Source organism: Erinaceus europaeus, chromosome 12 (genome assembly GCF_950295315.1).
Source record: "Erinaceus europaeus chromosome 12, mEriEur2.1, whole genome shotgun sequence".
NCBI classification, from domain to species: domain Eukaryota; kingdom Metazoa; phylum Chordata; class Mammalia; order Eulipotyphla; family Erinaceidae; genus Erinaceus; species Erinaceus europaeus.
In genome coordinates, this window is record NC_080173.1 from 80,112,852 (window position 1) to 80,132,011 (window position 19,160).

Below are 19,160 nucleotides of genomic sequence, written 5' to 3' on the forward strand. Positions count from 1 at the left end.
TCCTTTTCCTGTGAGACCACACAAGCACGCCCTCACTTTTAAGCCCATCTGCTTTTCTTGTACCTTCTCATGCCCTTCTTCTTCTTTTTAAAAATTATCTTTATTTGTTTATTGGATAGAGACAGGTAGAAATCGAGAGGGGACGGGGTGACAGAGAGGGAAAGAGACAGAGGGACACCTACAGCCCTGCTTCACCACTTGTGAAGCTTTCTTCCTGCAGGTGAGGACCAGGGGATCGAACCTGGGTCCTTGTGCATTGTAACATGTGTGCTCAAACCAGGTGGCCACCACCTGGTCCCCATACCCTCTATGTAGGCAGCGCATTAACCAAGAGACAAGAGAGGCCCTGCTTGAGTTCAAAAGCTGGTGAAAGCCATTCTACAGAGGAACACATATCAGTGGCCAGATATGCCACAGGGTGGCAGTCCCTTCATCATTAGTGTCTCTAGCCCACAGCGAGTACTTCCATCCTTGGATGCATCTTCATTCCATAATGTGAAAGAAACTTCTAGGTATGTGTACTAACAGCAGAGATTGTCTTTTTTGCTCATTGTTTCACAGGCATATACATTCTCTCTTTCATCTGGACAGTTAACTTCAGTAATGACTAAGATTACACCTCACACTTTTCATACTTCAGAGGACTCTAAAAACAAGTGGGAAACACAGAAGACTGACAGTAAGGACAAGGAGGCACAGAGATGCTTGACTTAGCACCACAGGGAGCAGATGGAATGAATAGCACCACTCTGTCAGGTGGTTGGTCAGGGAAAGCACACCACACACCCGTCAACTGTGTGCTCCATGACTCCATCCGCTGCCGCCTCTCCCAGATGCCAGCAAAACTGTTTTTACCAGCTTAGGAGTTGGTTCCTGCTTGCTATCTTGGTAAATTATAGTCTTGGACCTCAACTATCTACACCTGAGGTTGACGTAACAGGTACTAAGCAACTCCGAAAAGACTTAAGATAGCCATGATGAGCACAGGGTGCCCAGACCTGGGCTTAACCTCCCTGAATCAGAAGGAAGGAGGATTTCCTTGAGCCAGGGCAGGTAATTCGGGGTTCCATAGCGTGCATTGAAACATGTGATGAGGAAGGTTAGAAATACAGAAGCAGGGGCGAAAAGGCATTAAAGAACAGAGTTGAAATGAGTAATAGCCTGGCAAGCAGCACGCACAGTGGCCTCCCTGCATCCCCAGCCTCTCACTTGCAGAGGAAACTTCTGCATTTCCACAAGACTGCCAGTTTCCTCTCTGTGGTCTAATTTTAACCACCTTGTCGTTACAGTGTGTGTCAGCCACCTGACCCCACTATGACCTCTGACCTTATGCCCCAGCTACTGCTTGAACTATGGAGAATTATGTAATGAGTCCAGGACTTTCCTTTCTGGTGTGAGGCTACTGCCACTGAATGAAGCAGAGATAGGGGTTAAGGAGTGAGAGAAGAATAGAAAGGAAACAAACAAACAAACAAAAAAAAAACTTGCCGTGTTTCTTGGCATCATTGGACAGTGAGAGGTATGTTGGCACTCCTGCTGAATACACAGCAGAAATCTGCCCAGAAAAGGAGTGTATTCATGGGTGTGTGCACTGATAGGCAGAACTGTGTGGATAGAACTGTGTGGATAGAGCGTGGGTAGGATGGCACGATAAATGACTCAGGAAGAAGGTGTGATGCCTGGCCAAGAGGGAGAAAGGCCACATCTGTGGACGTGGGACTCCTGTAGATGGGGATTTCCAGGGCACAGCGGGGGACCCAAGGATACAGACATCCTGAGCCTGCCTGGGGCACATCCTTAGAGGATCAATGGAAACTGTCCTTTACACACAAAAGCCCTGCCAGTTTCTATTTTCACCCTGTTTAGAAGTAATCTGGCTTCCTTGGGGCTTTAATTCAGTGGGGGTCTGAGTTGGTGCTAAAAAGACTAAAAAGATTCTACCTGTTTAGGGAATTGAGAGGCAGAAAGTCTAGGACTTGTCCAGGGGTACAGAGAAACTCGTCTTCAGTCCACTGGCGTGTCTGCTAAAGCTCTAGCCAGGTGAGAACCATAGTTCTCTTGATCTTGGAGTTTCCATAGGAGACTGATGGAAATATTCTCCTAGGCAAAGTATCCAGCATTTGAGTTGGAGAAAAAAAAAAAAAAGTTTTAAGTATGGCTAATAAGGGACATCATGACTGGAGAAGCCCTTTAAACCATTCACAAATATCAACTCCAAAATGACTGTTGGCTGAGAAGCAGTTCCTGGCAGGAGAGGGGTCCATGGAAGAAGGAGTTCAGATGAAGTTATGGCATAATCTCATCCCCACCACAGCCCAGTTCACATGTTCTTCCCCCATTGCTACACCCCCTCATTCTGGATCCTGAAAAGCAGAGATGCAAGTGGTATTTTCATTGCAGCTTAGGTAAACCCTAGATTCTTTAGAGGAGAAAGATCTGGGCAGAAGAGGCCCTGCCCTGGACTGATGCCAGGCTGGGCTAGATTGAGGAACTGGGGACCCAACAACTTCTCAGTGAAGTTACAGCCCTTCTAGAGGCTCCCTGCATAGGAGATCATCTAGAATTTCAAAGTTAAGGAGTAAAATAGTCCACACAAATTATATTGGGTTATTGGAAAAGTCATGACATATATTTACATAGAAAAACACAAAAAAATACATCATACTTTTCCAACAACCCAGTATAATCAGCTTTGAAAAGAAAATGGGGACCTGAGGTCATGGAAGAGCTGTAAGAAAGGCAGTCAAAGAAAACCCCTTTCCCTTCCCCTGAAGAACATTTGAGGTAGCTTGCCCCATCAGTGGGAACTGAAACCTCTAGCTTCAGGACTCCAGCTATCAGCCGGATCAGGTCCACACGCAAATAACCAAGCAGAAAGGAAAACTGAAAGTAAGATGTGGCAAGCTGATATCAGAGGCTGTTGTGTCTCAGGCTCAGTTCCTTAGAGAGAGATAATGTAATATATACATGGGGATAAGTAGAGGCTGAAGTTAAAAGCAGAAGGTTAGGTCCTGAGTAGGAAGAAAATTCTAGTTTAGAGAAAAGAAAAACAGCCTGGACTACAGGTCTGGAATATTTTAGGGAGGACGGTGGATGAACAAAGAATGATGTTCTCATAAAACTGGTGACTCTCCAGTCACTCAATAGGGGTCAAGCTTTGCCTGGGCAAAGTTGCCCAGGAAGGAACAGAAAAAGAGATCTAAGCTGTTCTCTGGAAGGTGGGGGAGTGTGAGAAGAGAAAAGGAACTGAACACCAGGTACCGCAAACTGATGTACTCCAGTGGTGAGACTTAACACCTCAGAGCAGCTGTGGGGAGGGGAGCAGCAGGAGTCAGAGAGCTGAAGCTGGGCTTCTGGATGACAGACCTGCCCTATCTTATTTGGAATCCTGTTTTAACCAAATAGGGCTCTTGGAAGGCACAAACATTACAGGGTTTGATTAGATTTTGCAAAATTAATTTTTTCTGAAAATTGGTTTGAAGGAATCAGAATTTAAATTTATATTATAGTCTAGTTCTATTTTTTTCTGGTGCTAGAAAGTTCTGCTTGCTACTGCTCCTCTGGCCAAAGAAGAAAATCACATGGGCTTCCCCCTACAAACTCAAGTTTACAGGTTGTTTTTCTTGTTTCTTTAAATGGAGCCAATTATTCTCACATTTGTTGAAACCTCCAATCAAACTTTATAGCTTGTTAATTTTACAGAATGTTCTTAGAGCAAATAGGATGCAGAAAGGAAAGTGAAGTCTTGCTGAGATTATTAAAAAACCTTAAAATAGCCTACAAATCCACCACCAAGGCTGGTAAAATACTGGCTGCTTGGCTGGCTTCTGAGGTCAATTAGCAATGGGTTAATTATCATCTTTAATGTGCCAAGTCTACAGGATTAGCTACAAGAAACTCAACTCGGACTAGAGTGTTTTCACAAACTGAGAACCTCTAGCTATTCACGACTCGCTCTCATAGGAGACTGAAGGGTGGGTAGGACAATTCGGCAGTGGCCAAGGGTGGGTCAGTCTGAGAAGCGGTCTGCCAATGAAAGTTCAGACACAGGGAATCCTCTGTTGCTGGGAGGACAGAGGAAATGGTTTATTCACATTCCTAGGGGGAGGGGATTCCAAGCAGGGAGCAGACTCCAAAGGCAGGAGGGAAACCAGCCACAAAGATGCACAATCACTAGAGAGTAGGTGGAGAGTGGCAGGAATGTAGGTTGGATGAATGTAGGTCTACCTGAATTAATGCAAACTGGAGGTCATGGCTGGTGGTGAGGGGTAGAGGAAGATTGCCTGTGTGGGTGCTGGATGACATGGAGGACAGAAGGGGGAAAAAAGCACAGGATGCTCCAGTGAGGATCCTGACAAGTCCTGAGCACACTGTTCAAGGGAGCAACTCAATCTTTCCCTATCTCTGAAGTAGGAATCTCACTTCCTTTTTTTTTTTTAATATTTATTTATTTCCTTTTGTTGCCCTTGTTTTATTGTTGTAGTTATTATTACTGATGTTGTTGTTGGATAGGACAGAGAGAAATGGAGAGAGGAGGGGAAGACAGAGAGAGGGAGAGAAAGACAGAGACACCTGTAGACTAGCTTCACTGCTTGTGAAGTGACTCCCCTGCAGGTGGGGAGCCAGAGGCTCGATCTAAGAGCCAGTCCTCGCCGCTTTGCGCCATGTGCGCTTAACCCACTGTGCTACTGCCCGACTCCCTTCCTCTTTTTTTTTAAATTGTTATTCTACAGCTCCCTGACGTTGCTGTGCCCCTTCTCCCAACTTCTTCCCTGACACTGACTGCAACAAACTATCACTACAAATCATCACAGCCATTAGTGGCAGTATTTGGGAGATGGGCAAATCAAGGAGGCCCAGCTCCTCATTGCCGGACCACTTCTGAGACTGACCTCAGGGTCTCACACATGTCCTCTATGGTAAGTCACTTCCCTGGCCCAATTTAAGAGTAAGAAATTCATGCTAAGCTTCACTCCACTCCATATATATGCAAGGCTTTACTGCTGAGCCACCTAGGACCTCATTTCTTTCTTTTAATTTTTTTTAAAAAAGATTTTATTTATTTATTCATGAGAAATGATAGGAGAGAGAAAAAACCAGACATTACTCTGGTACATGTGCTGCCGGGGATTGAACTCAGGACCTCATGCTTGAGAGTCTAGTCCCTTAGCCACTGCGCCACCTCCCGGACTACTCTTTTGAAATTTTTATATTTATAGTTTTGTATTGGTGATTTAATAATGATTAACAAGATTGTAAGATAACAGGGGTACAATTCCACACAGTTCCTAACATCAGAGTTCCATGTCCCTTCCCCTCCACTGGAAGCTTCCCTATTCTTTATCCCTCTCTGGGAGTATGGACCAAAATTCTTTATGGGGTGCAGAAGGTGGAAGGTCTGGCTTCTATATCTTTTTCTTTTCTTTTTTTATTTTACATTAACAGAGAGAGATGGGGAGAGGTAGAGATAGATACACGATACAGAGAGACCAGAGCACTGTTGTGTGCTGGCTTAAGGTGGTTCTGGGGACTGAACCTGGAGCCTTACTGCCTCAGAAATAAGTCTTTTGGATAACCATTATGTTGTCTGCCTTACCACAGTTGTCTAAGCAAGACAACTAAACATATCTCTCTCTCTCAGTAACTTTTGAGCCCAGTGTCTAGATCTATCCTCTCTTAGGTTCAGGGTTGGCCTAGGCTAGTTAAGGGGACATAGGGTCACAAGATGAAATGCTAACCTTACTGGCCAGGTGTTTGATTCTTGGTGGAAGCAATGTGACTGTGTGGGTCATTACTGATCAGCCAGAAAGGTACAGATGCTTGCTCATGGCAGCATGGAAACACGCTTGTCCCACCCATACCCACTGTGTGTGCATGCCTGGGTGGGTGTTTATGTAGGAGGGTGTGTGTGCTGTTCTAAGTCTCCTGGAGAGTGGTAAGTGGGAACTGACTAATGGTTATTTGGGAAGACCTGGCAGGGAGTGCAGAGGTATGGGAAGGGGCTGCTCTAATAGTTTTACTGAAGATTCCAAGTATACAGGTACTTGGATACTGAGAGAGATTATGTTCACACTGGAGGCACAGGAGAAGAGAGGATGGAGTGGAGCATACAATGGCAGTGAGGTGGCTAAGCACAGTAGAAGAAATGTGTCCATTCTGGGAAAAAGCCAACAAGGGGTTGACTGATTGAGATTGGGCTTCAATAGTTGTAGAGACCCGAATTTAAGTATTAACTACCATTTCCTAGCTGTGTGTCCTTAAGATGAATTACTTAATATCTCTTAGTCTGTTTGTGCAAGTGTTTGTGAAGTTTAAAAGATATACTCCATGTCAAACATTTAACAAGGTGCACAGGACCAATAATTAATAAGTGATTTGGTTTTTTACATCTTTGCTGAGAGGTGCAAGGGAAGCCTGTCAAACCTTGCTGAGACATGTGGAAGTCAACCTCAAAGGCAAAGATTGAAGCTGTGGGGTGGGCACACAGATTGTGGCTGAGAAAAACTGCTAAAATATTTTACTTGTCTCCTGGACAGTGGCTCCAGTGGCTAGAGCTTTGGACTCCCAAGTATGAGGTCTTGAGTATGGTTTCTGGCATCACATATACCAGAGTGATGCTCTGGTTCTCTATTCTAAATAAATAAATCTTTAAAAACCAAACCAATCAATCAAGACCTAACTTAGTAGAGGGAAGACCCAACCTTTCTCTAGCTGTCCCTCTTCCAAAATTTCCCAAAAGGATTCCTGAAACTAACCAACATGTGTGCTATTTTTTAAAAAATATTTTTTATTATCTGTATTTATTTATTGGATAGAGACTGTCAGAAATTGAGAGGAAGGGGAAGACAGAGAGGGAAAAGACAGAAAGACACCTGCAACCCTGCTTTACCACTCGCAAAGCTTTCCCCTTGCAGGTGGGGACCAGGGGCTCGAACCTGGGTCCTTGGGCATTGCAACATGTGCGCTCAACCAGGTGTGCCACCACTCGGCCCCTCCTGAAACTAACCATAGGCATACAGACTAGGACACTTTTTTATAGGACACTAGAAAGACTTTAAGGATCTGGGCTTTAGGGCACGCATGCTACTAATACATCAGAAGTAACTCTGCTAGTAAATAGCAGGCACAATTGTGCATCTGGTCCCTCTCTCGTGGGGTGTGGGCAGTAGCTTTGCTTCTGATAACTGTATCTTCCCTAAACATGACACAGCTGGATCCTTGCTGCATGTTTCTCAATGCAAGAGAAATGATGAACGAATCCCCCATGTGGCATTTTCTACCCACCTGAATTTCCTGACATTGTACATTTTGAACACAGTCAAATAAGAGTCTGGGCTTTTCCTGGGCAAAGTACAGCCTGCTCTTTTCTTGAATTATCACCTCATGAAAACAAAACAAAACAAAACAACAATTCTCTTCTAAAGTTCTAAGCTCTGGCTGTTGAGCGAAGTGCATTCTTAGCAGTACATGCATCGCAGGCTGTAGTCCAATCTGTTTGCCTTTCAGAGTGCTCTGAGAGCAGCCACTTAGATTGGCAAGAGCTAGGGGTGAAGACTGGCACTGCCAACACAAGCTTTGCAGGTCTGGCTGACTGCAGCTGGTCTGAAACCTGGAACACAGGCGCTGGGCCCTCACTTACTGAACCAGCAGGGGAGGCTACAAGCTCAGCCCCTGGGGATAAAAGGCCTTATGTCTGTCTCAGTTTGCAAATATCCACATGTAGTCTGTTTCACACTGCCAGTTAGAGCTGGGCCAGGAACACTGAGCCCATATTTTTATTCTTTTAGACTACCAGGACCAGGTGACCACCCTGCCATAGGTTGTGTTCAGGTTCCTTCACCAAAATTTGTTCCTATTTATTATTATTATTGTTTTTTGGTGTGAGTGTGTGTATGTGTGAGGACAGTGCCTTTTTGGAAATATCTGCAGTATTTAACATATTCATTCAATATTCAATTTAAAACATAGTTACTAAGTACCTACTATGTGCCCTAGGCATTGTTCTAGACCCAGAGGACCTAGTAGAGAATCAAGTAAAGTCCCCATGCCACTGGGGGGTAGGAGAGTAAGACTAATGGTATCACTCAGGTCAGCTACATCAAAGAGCCTCTCTGCCTCAAGAGAGAAATAAATCACCTCCCACCCTTCACAGCTACAGCACTCCAAATGACAAAAGCCTCATTTAAAAAAAAATCTTTATTTATTGGATAAAGACAGCCAGAAATCGAGAGGGGAGGGGGTGATAGAGAGGGTGAGACAGAGAGACACCTACAACACTGCTTTACAGCTGGTGAAGCTTTCCCCCTGCAGGTGGGGACCGGGGGCTCGAACCTGGGTCCTTGTGCATTGTAACATGTGTGCTCAACCAGATGCACCACCACCCGGCCCCTCATTTCACTTTCTTCAAGGAAGTAGGAAAAGGTAGCCCAAGGGAGAAGAAAAGCTCCAAGAGTCCTGACCTACTCTTACTTTCTCCCTTTTGGGCCGACCGGTCCTGAGGCAGTGAAGAGACAGAGCTCTCTTGGTTCAGCCTTTCTACAAACTGAAGCTGCAGTCTCCATGCATTCCATGACTTGTTCCTCCCTACTGCATGTCACTACTTCTGTTACTTATGTTCTCCAAATCCTCAACTCCAGATTCTAAGCAACCTTACATGCCATTTGTCCCCTTTCTTTCGTTTTTATATTTTATGAATTTTATTTTAACGAGAGAGATACAGAGGAAAAGATAAAGACAGAATAAAAGACTACAGCATTCCTCAGCTCCTGCTTATAGTGGTGCTGGGGATGGAATCTGGGACTTCGGAGACTCAGTCTTTTTGCACGACCATTATGCTGTCTCCCCAGCCTTGTTTTCTCTTGAGACTTTGCTGGTTATTTCGTAAACATATAGTGACATTACTTCTTTATCTTCCTTTTTCATTTTCAGTTTCTTATAGTCGACTTTTAAAAACATTTTTGTTTATTTTCCCTTTTGTTGCCCTTGTTGTCTTTTTTATTGCTGTTGTAGTTATTATTGTTGTTGTTGATGATGTCGTCGTTGTTGGATAGAACAGAAAGAAATGGAGAGAGGAGGGGAAGACAGAGAAAGGAAGAGAAAGATAGACACCTGCAGACCTGCTTCACCACCTGTGAAGCGACTCCCCTCCAGGTGGGGAGGGGGAGGCTCGAACTGGGATCCTTCTGCGGGTCCTTGCGCTTTGTGCCATGTGCGTTTAACCTGCTGCGCTACCGCATATGTTTGTGGGGGCTGGGCTGTGGTGCATGGGGTTAAGTACACATGGTGCTAAGTGCAAGGAGCAGCAGAAGGATCCTAGGTCACTTCACAATCAGTAAAGCAGGTCTGCAGGTGTCTATCTTTCTCTCCCCTTCTGTGTCTTCCCTACCTTTCTCAATTTCTCTCTGCCCCCTATCCAACAACAATAATAAAAAAAAAAAGTGGGGATGGGGATGACTGCCAGGAGCAGTGGATTCGTAGTGCAGGCACTGAACCCCAGCAATAATCCTGGAGGCAAATATATATGTTTGTCTGTCTGGGTTATTTTTGATTGATTGATTGTTTTGTGTCCATGATTTATCTCTGGGGCTCGGTGCCTGCACTATGAATCCGCTGCTCTTGGAAGCTATTTTTCCCCTTTTGTTGCTCTTGTTGTCCTTTTTGTTTATCATTGTTGTTGTTATTATTATTGTTGTTACTGCTGTCATTGTGTTGGATAGGACAGAGAGAAATCAAGAGAGATGGGTAAGACAGAGAAGGGGAGAGAAAGACACCTGCTGACCTGCTTCACCGCTTATGAAGCAAACCCCCTGTAGGTGGGGAAACCCGGGGCTCAAACTGGGATCCTATGCCAGTCTGTGAGCTTTGTGCCATGTGCGCCTAACCCACTGCGCTATCGCCTGCCCCCTGCGTCTGTCTGTTTTTGCCACCAGGGCTATTGTTGTGGCTGGTGCTGGCTATGAATCCACTGCTCCCTGCAGTTAATTTTTTCTCCTTTAATTTTTCCCCTTTCTATTTTTAAAAGTTTTTTTTTAGTATTTATTTATTTATCCCATTTTGTTGCCATTGTTTTTATTGCTGTAGTTATTATTGTTGTTGTTGGATAGGACAGAGAGAAATGGAGAGAGTGGGGGAAGGCAGAGAGGGGAGAGAAAGAAGCTCGAACTGGACTCCTTATGCCAGTCCTTGCGCTTTGCGCCACTTGTGTTTAACCTGCTGTGCTACCGCCCGACTCCCCCCCTTTCTAATTTTTATAAGACAGGACAGAGAAAAATTGAGAGAGGAGGGGGAAATAAGAGAGACGGAGAGAATTATCACCCCTGCAGGTGGGGATCAGGTACTCGAACGACAATCCTTGTGCTTGGTAATATGGTTTAACCAGGTGTGTCGCCTCTGGCCCCTCATCTTTACTTTTTTTTTTTTAACCAGAGCACTGTTCAGCTCTGGCTTATGGCGGTGTGGGGAATTGAACCTGGGACTTGAGAACCTCAGGCATGAGAGTCTCTTTGCATAACCATTATGCTATAGCCCTACTCCTCATCTTTACTTTTTTTAAAAAATATTTATTTATTCCCTTTTGTTGCCCTTGTTGTTGTAGTTATTATTATTGTTGTTGATGTCGTTGTTGTTGGATAGGACAGAGAGAAATGGAGAGAGGAGAGGAAGACAGGGGGAGAGAAAGATAGACACCTGCAGACCTGCTTCACCACTTGTGAAGTGACTCCCCTGCAGGTGGGGAGCTGGGGGCTTGAACCGGGATCCTTGTGCTTTGCACCGCCTGCACTTAACCCACTGTGCTACCGCCCAACTCCCCTCATCTTTACTTTTTTAAAAGATGTATTTAAGCGAGTCGGGTGGTAGCACAACTGGTTAAACGCAGGCGGTACAAAGCACAAGAACCGGCATTAAGGATCCTGGTTTGAGCCCCCAGCTCCCCACTTGCAGGGGAGTCACTTCACAAGAGGTGAAGCAGGTCTGCAGGTGTCTATCTTTTTCTCCCCGTCTGTATCCCCTTCTCCATTTCTCTCTGTCCTATCCAACAACAACAACATCAATAACAACAACAACAGCTACAGCAATAAAACAGAAAGAGCAGGGAGTTGGGCGGTAGTGCAGTGGGTTAAGCGCAGGTGGCGCAAAGCACAAGGACCAGCATAAGGATCCGTTTGAGCCCCTGGCTCCCCACCTTCAGGGGAGTCACTTCACAAGTGGTGAAGCGGGTCTGCAGGTTTTTATCTTTCTCTCCTCGCTGTTTTTCCCATCTCTCTCCATTTCTCTGTCCTATCCAACAAAGACATCAATAACAACAATAACTACAACAACAACAACAAGGGCAACAAAAGGTAATAAATAAATATTAAAAAAAAAGATGTATATAAAAGTATTTTACCCGGGAGTCGGGTGGTAGCACAGCAGGTTAAGCACAGGTGGCACAAAGCGCAAGGACTGGCATAAGGGTCCTGGTTCGAGCCCCTGGATCCCTACCTGCAGGGGAGTCTCTTCACAAGCAGTAAAGCAGGTCTGCAGGTGTCTGTCTTTCTTTCCCCCTCCGTGTCTTCCCCTCTTCTCTCCATTTGTCTCTGTCCTATCCAACAAAAATGGCATCAATAATAACCACAATAATAAAACAAGGGCAACAAAAGGGAATAATATTTAAAAATATTTCACTTATTATATATGAGAGAATGGTTCCTATCAGAGAGAGAGAGAGACCTGAGCACTACTCTGGCACATGCTCATGCCATCAACAGAACCGAAACTTCAAGCATGAAAATACATGTCTGGCGCAAGGACTGCGTAAGGGTCCCGGCTCCCCACCTGCAGGGGGTCGTTTCACAAGTGGTGAAGCAGGTCTGCGGGTGTCTATCTTTCTCTCCCCCTCTGTCTTCCCCTCCTCTCTCCATTTCTCTCTGTCCTGTCCAACAACAATGAGCAATAACGATAACAACAATGATAAAAGAACAAGGGCAACAAAAGGGAAAAAAATATCCTCCAGGAGCAGTGGATTTGTGGTGCAGGCACCAAGCCCCAGCAATAACCCTGGAGGCAAAAATAAATAAATAAATAAAAATAAAAATAAGAAAAACAGATATGTCTATTTCTTTTAAGATCAAATGTGCCTCTCAGTACTTCTAATTCTGTTCTCTAGGGCCACATGAGAAACTCTAAATTCTGCTACTACCTTACTGGCCTGAAATTATTTGAAGTCTGCTGTGTTATACCTTCTTCAGGCTAAACAGTTCCACTTCCTTCAACTGTCTCCTCAATATCCTGCTTACTCTTCCACTAGGAAATGCAGGTCTCAGAGTGAGTGCCCATGTGTGATGTGGCAGTAGAGGACAGAGTGAAACATCTCCTTGGGCACTTCAACCATATGAATAGTCCCAACAGTATGTATTTGTTGTTAACCGCCTTGCAGGAGTGGGAGCTTTAAAAACATAATACAGGGGGGCCAGAAAGATGGCTCTCCTGATTAAGAGTCCATACTTGATCATGCATAAGGAACTGAGTTCAAGCCCCGAGGCACCACATGGAAATACCTATATGGAAGGAGCTTCATGAGCGGTGCTATAGTGTCTCTACTTTTCTCTGTCTCTCCCTTTGCGGGGGGGGGGGGAAGAATGTGCCAGGAATGGAGGAATCATGTAGCAAAGAACCCCAGTGATAAGCTTGGTGGAAGAAAAGGAAGCATATACATACATACATACATACGTGTGTGTGTGCGCGCGCATGTGTGTGTGTGTAGGTAGAGGGAGGCGCACCCTCCTTCCTTTTGTTAATGTAGTGCTGGGGATCAAACCCAGGACCTCACACATGTAAGGCATATGATCTACTGCTGAGCCACTTACCTGGCCCACATTGTGAGCTTTTAATCAACAAATCTCAAAACTGTTTTCACACTGTGGCTAATTAATAACTTCCTTACCAAGTGCACCTCATTAATTATCCCTGTTTACAACATTCTTTCACTGAGGTTCCCCGTGTGTGCACACACGTGTGCGGCTAGAGAAAAATCTAGAGGAAGGAATCGACTCAGTGATACAGCACTGTCTCATCTGAGGCTCTGGGTTTATTTATTTTTTTTAATAAATCTTTTATTTTTTTTTAAATATTTATTTTATTTATTTATTCCCTTTTGTTGCCCTTGTTGTTTTATTGTTGTAGTTATTGTTGTTGTTGTTGGATAGGACAGAGAGAAATGGAGAGAGGAGGGGAAGACAGAGAGGGGGAGAGAAAGATAGACACCTGCAGACCTGCTTCACCGCCTATGAAGCGACTCCCCTGCAGGTGGGGAGCTGGGGTTCGAACCGGGATCCTTATGCCGGTCCTTGTGCTTTGCGCCACCTGCGCTTAACCCGCTGCGCTACAGCCCGACTCCCCGGCTCTGGGTTTTGATCCCTGGCATGACACGAGAGCAACAAGTGGAGCTTCTTGGATGGTGGATCAGTGCTTTGCTATCTCTTTTCTTCTATTTTAAAAAACAGAATAAAACAGAGTTGGGTCAGAAAGATGATTTAGTGGTAATATGCACAAGATCCTGTTTGATTTCTGACATTAGATTGAAAAGAAAGAAAAGGAGGAAGGAAGAAAGGAAAATGTACACACAGCATATAAAATATACCATGGGGGGGGGCTGGGTGGCAGTGCAGTGGGTTAAGCGCACGTGGCACAAAATGCAAGGACCAGCATAAAGATTCCAGTTCCAGCCTCCGGTTCCCCACCTGCAGGAGGGGTTGCCTCACAAGCAGTGAAGCAGGTCTGCAGGTGTCTCTCTTTCTCTACCCCTCTCTGTCTTCCCCGCTTCTCTCAATTTCTCTCTGTCTTATCCAACAATGATAGCAATAACAACAACAACAACAACAACGATATCATGAGTACTTGGACAACACAGGTGACTGACTATGGGAGGCACATGCCAGTCACAATTAGGACGATTCAGAAGACAATATGACCATGGTGAAGGGTTGCCAGTCACTACAGCAATCAAATTTCTTGTGTTGAGCAACACAGGCTCTGGAAGACTCAGAGATGCTACTCTCTGCTTTAGGTGGTGCTCCCCACGGTCATTTGGGCTCAGTAAGGGACAGGTGCTCTCTTTTGACAGGCAACTGACAGGGTTTCTAGTTTGAAATCAGATACCACAAGAAGCCAAGCTCTGAGCACGTCTTGCCTTGTCTTAACTGAAGGCTGTTGCCCCAGGGCCAGGTACAGCACACCTCAACAAGAGGTAAGACTTAGGCTCTTCAAAGCACTGATGTCATGCTCTGGAAAAAAAATTACATTCATATCTTGAGAATCACAGCATATTAAAAAAGATACATGACATATAGGAATTCCTCTGAGATTGGAACCGAGGTATAAAACCACTTTAAAGTTGGTGTTTTCTGGTCCTACATCTGGCAACCTGACTCTCAAATGAGGTCCATACTTTAAAGCTGAAGAAGAGATAACGTTTTGCTGGTTAAAGCTAACTAAAATTCACCAACAGCTTGAGAGAAGGTATGAGTAAAGTACATAGAAACAGCTCAGATAATGAGTTCTCTTTTGCTATCTCTGAACACTAAAAAACATCTTTTAAAGTCCTTACATCAGATTAAAATGAGGGTGTTAAATGCAGATCCCTGGGTGCCCGGGATGTAGCTCAGAAGAGAATCACATGCATCAGGCCTTGAGTTTGACACCCTCCCCCCCCCCAATACAGATTCCCAAACTCCACTTTGGACCATAGGAATCAGCATTTCCAAACTTGGAATGTACACTTAAAAAAATTTAGAAACTTATGAACATTGAGATTTGAGAGTGCTTAAAAGACATGGGCTAGAAAGATAGCTCACCAGTTAGTGGGTATGCCTCGCCATGCATATGGTCCAGGTTTGAACCTTGGTACCACAAGTTAGTCACTGTGGTACTAGAAGAAGCTCTAATGCTTCTTCTTTTATCTCCCTCTCTCTATGTGAATGAAAAAGTGGTTAGGAGCAGTCTAATTGTTCATGTGCTAGACTCTGGTCTGCGATTAAAAATAAATAGCTTTGGGAGTCGGGCGGTAGCGCAGCGGGTTAAGTGCATGTGGAGCAAAGTGCACGTGGCATAAAGTGCAAGGATTGGCGTGAGGATCCTGGTTTGAGCCCCTGGCTCCCCACCTGCAGGGGAATCACTCCACAGACGGTGAAGCAGGTCTGCAGGTGTCTTGTCTTTCTTTCCCCCTCTGTCTTCCCCATCTCTCTCCATTTCTTTCTGTCCTATCCAACAATGATGACAATAATAATAACTACAACAATAAAACAAGGGCAACAAAAGGGAATAAATAAATAAATATTTTAAAAAATCAAAAGCTTTAAAAAATAGATGAAGGTGGTCACAATTTCAATCTGCTCTCTTTAGCTAAGGCACAAGAAAGAATACTACCTCATGCTTTTCATAGCACTTTTATTAGGATCCAGAAAATTCTCAGCACCGAATGAAACAGTCGCTTATCACATTTGGATAAGTGCAGGTGGCGCAAAGCTCAAGGACTGGCATAAGGATCCCGGTTCAAGCCCCTGGCTCCCCACCTGCAGGGGTGTCGCTTCACAGGCGGTGAAGCAGGTCTGCAGGTGTCTTATCTTTCTCTTCCCTCTCTGTCTTCCCCTCCTCTCTCCATTTCTCTCTGTCCTACCTAACAATGATGACATCAATCACAACAACAATAATAACTACAATAATAAAACCACAAGGGCAACAAAAGGGAATAAATAAATAAAATAAATATTTAAAAAAATAATAGAGATAAGAAAACAAATACCAGTAAGTTAAATGACATTTGAAGTCAGATGAGATGAGTTCCTAATCTAGTGATCTTGCCACCTGCTTCCTGGGAAAGTACAAGTGGACCGTTCAGGGCATAAGGAAACCTGTGGCGTGCTGTGTCCACTTGTGGTAACTAGTGATAACAGAGTGAATGGTTGTCGGGGGGCCAGGTGGTAGCACACTGAGTAAAGCACAAGGACCATGAAAGGATTCCAATCTGAGCCCATAGCTCCCACCTGCAGGGGGGTCACTTCACAAGTGGTAAAGCAGGTCTGCAGGTGTCTGTCTTTCTTTCCCCCTCTCTGTCTTCCCCTCTTCTCTCAGTTTCTCTCTGTCCTATCCAACATCAACAACAATGGAAATAAAAAGATGGCCACCAGGAACAGCAGATCCATGGTGTGGGCACTGAGCCCCAGCAATAATCCTGGAGGCAAAAAAAAAAAAAAAAAAAAGTTGCTGTATGCCAGGCATAGAACTAAATACTTTTACACATACCAACATTACTGCCATTATCTTGCTTTTACAGATGAGTAAATCAAGGTACTCAAGATCATGTAACTAGTGAAGTAAAAGAGATGAAATACGTCTTTTTATCTGATGTTTTCAACTTCCTAGAATTCTCATGGATCTGGAGTATTTTTCCCAAGCGTTACTTATTCATGAGAGATGGGGGAGCGAGGGGGAACCAAATCATAATTCTGGCACATGGGATTCTGGGGATTGAACTGAGGACCTCCTGCTTGAGAGTCCAATGCCTTATCCACTGCACTACCTCCTAGGCCATGGATCCTGAGTATATCGCTGGAGAGACTTTCTGTTCAGAGAGAGAGAGAAAAAAAAGAAACCGAGCTAGCTCAGAAATTCAAAAGGGAGCAATCTTTTGTTACTGATTTTGTTTGGACTGAACTCCCCTGAGCTTGGTGTTCTTCCTCTGGGCAGCTGACAAGCCATAGGTCAGAGGGAAGTAGGATATGGAGGAAAGAACATTTTACACTCTGTTAACCTGAGTGATCTTGGGCAAATTACTGGATTTTATTTGCAAAATACAGATGATTCTAAGGATCTTTTTCCATTCTTAAAGGTTCTGAACTGAGCAGTCATCTTGGAGAGGAGGAGAGACAATCTTGCCACTGACCTTGATGCTAGAACTAAGCATTGTTTCAGGAGACAGTAGTAAGAGCTAGGTTTGGCCTTTTTGGAAACTCAGAATCTGTGCTAACACTGAGAGGCTCGATAAATTCCTGATGGAAAAAGGTGGTATAAGTTCTTCTCATATGATAAGCCACTCAAGGAAGAGTTGGAGGGTTTTATGGAATCATTAGTACAGAACTTCCCTCTGGCTACAGAGCAGAGGAAGAAACAGCAGATCAGTTTATAAAGCTCCAGAGTGGAAAATTTCTGTTGGTGTCCAAACTAAGTTTTTGGCTTTCTGTGAGGCTTGGAAAGACTTATACTGATGTTTTAATCACCTGTTTAGTGTTCTGAAGACTCTTGTCAGCAGCCTCATTGAGTTTGCTCCAGCAGGCAGTGGAGAACTGCTGGCTCATGCATGATGCTCTTTTTGTGAGCTGTTTCTTTCCCATGGTTATATTTGACACCCTGTAACTCCCTCCAGGCCACTTTGAGGGTATAAGCCAAAGCTGTGAGCTCTGTGGATAACTTCTCACCAGATCCAAAGCCAGGAAGGGCCCCTTAAGAGAAGCTAAGGTGCAGAGAGTGGTCTCTGGAGACCAGTACACCAGCAGTGCCTCTGTCGGGGAACAGAGGAAGCAGATTTGCCTTGTAAGAGAATCACCATCCGGGTATGAAAGAAGCTCTCATAAGTGAAAAAGAAAACTGAACAAACTTGGGGCAAGACACACTCTAGACACAAAAGCTCAAGTGCATGTAAGAAGGCAGTCCATTCAGGAGGATCATGGTAGCAGCAAGCATTTTACTTCTCTGGCAGTTTTTATTGGCCTTAGTTTTTCGGTGGCTGAAATAGCCCATTTCACTAGGAAAATGATGGTGAGGGAGAGGGGCAAATGACAGGGGAAGTAAAGCAGAGGGCTCTGTACCCCCATTCTACCAGGAGCTGAAGTGTTTGTCAACAGGAACCTTGTTTTTATACCACCAATGAAAGGGAAACAAATCTAGAAAACACAAGAGGAAGCCAGGCACTGTTTTTCTTTTTCTTCAACTTTTTAAAAAATTATCTTTATTTATTAGATAGAGACAGCTAGAAATTGAGAGGAAAGGGGATGACAGAGAGGGAAAGAGACAGAGAGACACCTGTAGCCCTGCTTCACCACTTGTGAAACTTTCCCCCTACAGGTGGGGACTGGGGGCTTGAACCTGGTTCCTTCCACCTGTAACATGTACACTCAACCAGGTGCGCCACCACCCAGCCCCTGGCACTGTTTTTCTTATCTGAGAGAGGAGAGGATAAAAGGAAAGACACCCAGAAGTAGTAATAGGTGTAGGGGTGACTTAGAAAGGAAGTGGAGGTAGGACCATTGAAAAATTGGGGAAATATATATACATATAGAACCAGCCCGTATCAGTGACATTGGGAGAATTACTGCAGTTTCCAGTGGAGGGGATGGGGACACAGAACTCTGGTAGTGGGAACCACATGGAATTATATCCCTATTGTCTTACAACTTTTGTTTTGTTTTACCAGAACTCTGTTCAGTTCTGGCTGATGGTAGTACGTAGGGATTGTACCTGAGACTTTGGAGCCTCAGGCATAATAGTCTCTGCATAATCATTATGCTATCTACCGCCACCTTTGTCTTACAATTTTGTAAATCGATATTAAATCACTAATTAAAATGATGGTGGGGATAAAATAGTAACTTAATGGTGGCTAGATGTATTATTTCATTTGATTATCACAGAAAAATGGGATTAAAAATGTATTTGCTAATGTGGGGGCAGAGAGAGACAGGGACACAGAGAGAGAGAGAACAAGAGGGAACCAGAGCATCACTTTGGCATATGAGATGCCAGGGTCAGACCGCCAAAAGGAGCTATTTTACTGTGAGGCAGAAAGAGGAAGAAGAATACTGAAGCTCAGAGGAAGTAGACATTTAGTAAGTGATAAAGCTGGAGTTTGAACCTAGATTTGTCTTACTCCAAATGCTGTGATCAGCCCATTGCATTTTGTGATCTCTCAGGAAGATAATGATCTATTTGAAGAGAATATATAACATTTTTGGAGTAAGGACCTACTTCACATTCCTTCTTGCTAAAAGAGAGAGATGTCATTTCTTTTGTCCCATGCTTTAGTGGGCTTTCCTCTTTGTACTACATGCAGATTTCAAGACTGTGGTAAAAAAACAAACAAAAAAACCCCCACTTTGATATAAAAAAAACCTTTCTTTTCTTTTGTCTCC

The 19,160-nt window shown here is 44.3% G+C and overlaps 1 protein-coding gene across 5 annotated transcripts in view; it reads right to left on the bottom strand.

Annotated features, from left to right (window-relative positions):
* SMG6 (SMG6 nonsense mediated mRNA decay factor) overlaps positions 1 to 19,160 on the bottom strand; it is a 291,344-nt gene that overhangs the window by 33,075 nt on the left and 239,109 nt on the right. The window lies entirely within an intron of this gene.